Source organism: Colobus angolensis, unplaced genomic scaffold, assembly GCF_000951035.1.
Source record: "Colobus angolensis palliatus isolate OR3802 unplaced genomic scaffold, Cang.pa_1.0 Scaffold3, whole genome shotgun sequence".
Taxonomy (NCBI): Eukaryota; Metazoa; Chordata; class Mammalia; order Primates; family Cercopithecidae; genus Colobus; species Colobus angolensis.
In genome coordinates this window covers 18,953,876-18,956,511 of record NW_012116265.1, presented here as the reverse complement: position 1 = coordinate 18,956,511, position 2,636 = coordinate 18,953,876, and positions in this window count along the sequence as shown.

The following is a 2,636-nucleotide window of genomic DNA, read 5'->3' as shown; positions in this document are numbered from 1 at the left end:
ATTTTTTTTAGCTAATTAAAAAAAATTTTTTTTTGTAGAGACAAGGTCTTGCTCTATTACCCAGGTTGGTCTCAAGCTTTGGAGCTCAAGTGATCCTCCTGCGTTGGCCTCCCAAAGTACTGGGATTACAGGCGTGAGCCACTGCACCTGGATGGATTTTTTTATTTTTTCATTTTTTTGAGTTGAAGTCTCACTCTGTTGCTTAGGCTGGAGTGCAGTGGTGCAATCACAGCTCACTGTAACTTCAAACTCCTAGGCTCAAGCAAACCTCTCACCTCAGCCTCCCAAGTAGCTGGCACTACAGGCACATGCCACCACACTTGGCTAATTTAAAAAATTTCTTGTATAGATGGGGTCTTGCTATTTTTCCCAGACTGGTCTAGAACTCCTCGCTTCAAGTGGTCCTCCTACCTTGGCCTCCCAAATTATTGGGATTATAGGTATGTAATCCCAACACCTGGCAAATCCACTGCGCTTGGCTGAATTTCTGAAATAAGACAGAAAAGGCATTACGTATAAAAGACAAGGTTGATACCTTTTAACACGTTAAAATCAAGAATTCTGTTCAAAGACATCTCAAAGTAAAGAATACAAGCCATAATTTGGAGAAGATATTTATTCATATGATAAATATTTGAAAGAATATTAGTATCTAGAATATATAAACTCCTACAAATCTACTTGGAAAATTTTTAAAGCCAAAAACAGTAGGTAAAAGGCACAAACAATTCACAAAAAACTCATGGCCAACAAACACATGAAAATAATGAACAGTAATCAGGAAAGTGCAAATTAAGACCACAGTAACATATCCTTTTATACCTACCTGATTCCCAGATAATAAGATATTTGATAATATCACATGTCAGTAAGGATGTAGGTCAGCTGAAACTCTTTAAATATTGCTGGAGGGAGCATACATTAATTGAACTACTTTGTACAATTAGATCTATTTGTAAAGTTGAACATTCATATAGCCTCTGATCTAGCTGTTCCACTTATATAAGTGCCAAGACATACACAGGACTATTTATAGTTTGTGTTCACCCACCTCCCTAAAAAGACTGGAAACAACCCAAATGTCTGTGGAAAAAAACCGAATACATAAATTATGCTATAGTCACGTGAAATACTAGTGCAAATAAGAGAACTACAAGTTCTCACCAGTACAAATTCACCAGTGCAAATAAGAGAATTACAGGTACATGTAACAACATGGATAAATTTTATGAATGTCATACTGAGCAGAAAAAAGTGAAATATACCACATATTTCCTAAATTGTAAAATAACGCAGAACATAAATTTTACCATCTTAACCTTTTTAAGTGTACAATTTAGTGAAACTAAACTGGCATGAAGTATATTCACATTGTTGTGCAATATAAATGCACAACCGTTATCTACCATCTCTCTCTAGAACTCTTTTCAACTTGCAAAACTAAAACTCTGTAGCCATTAAACAGTAACTCTCTCCCTCCCCTCAGACCCTAGCAACCACAGTTCTATTTTCTTTCTTTTCTTTATCTTTTTTGGAGACAGGGTCTTGCCCTGCTGCCCAAGCTGGGGTGCAGTGGCAGGATCATAGCTCACTACAGGATCATACATAGCTCACTGCAGCCTCGACCTCCCAGGCTCAAGAGATCCTCCCCTCTCAGCCTCCCAAGTAGTTGGGACTACAGACATGTATCACCACACTTAGCTAATTTTTAATTTTTTTGTACAGATGGGGGTCTTGTTGTCAGTGCTGGTTTCAACTCTTGGGCTCAAGCCATCCTCCCACCTTGTCCTCCCGAAGTGCTGGGATTCAGGTGTGAGCTACTATGCCTGGCCAACACAGCTTTGCTTTCTATCTCTATTAATTCGAATATTTTAGTTTCAAAGTGAGGAATTGGTTCACATTCCTCAACCTGTTCGTCGTCATGCTTTATAATTTGCATACACACACATAAAAATTCTTCAGTGTATATAAAATGCTATACACCTTGGTTTTTGTTGTTGTTGTTTGTTTTTGAGACACAGTTTTGCTCTGTCACCCAGGCTGGAGTGCAGTGGCACAATCTCAGCTCACTGCAACCTCCACCTCCCAGGTTCAAGCTATTCTCCTGCCTCAGCCTCCCTAGTAGCTGGGACTACAAACATGTGCCACCACCCCTGGCTAATTTTTGTATTTTTGGTAGAGACAGGGTTTTGCCATGTTGGCCAGGCTGGTCCCAAACTCTTGACATTCAGGTGATCTGCCCACCTTGGCCTCCCAAAGTGCTGGGATTACAGGCATGAGCCACTATGCCTGGCCTATATACCTTATTTTTTAATGACTTGATATACAAAAAAATAATGACAATATCCAAAATTGGCTATAATATGGTAACTGCTAGCCAGCATGTAAATTGATACAATTTTAAAGACATTTAAGCCGGGTGCGGTGGCTCAAGCCTGTAATCCCAGCACTTTGGGAGGCCGAGACGGGAGGATCACGAGGTCAGGAGTTCAAGACCATCCTGGCTAACACGGTGAAACCCCGTCTCTACTAAAAAATACAAAAAGCTAGCTGGGTGAGGTGGCTGGCGCCGGTAGTCCCAGCTACTTGGGAGGCTGAGGCAGGAGAATGGCGTAAACCCGGGAGGCGGAGCTTGC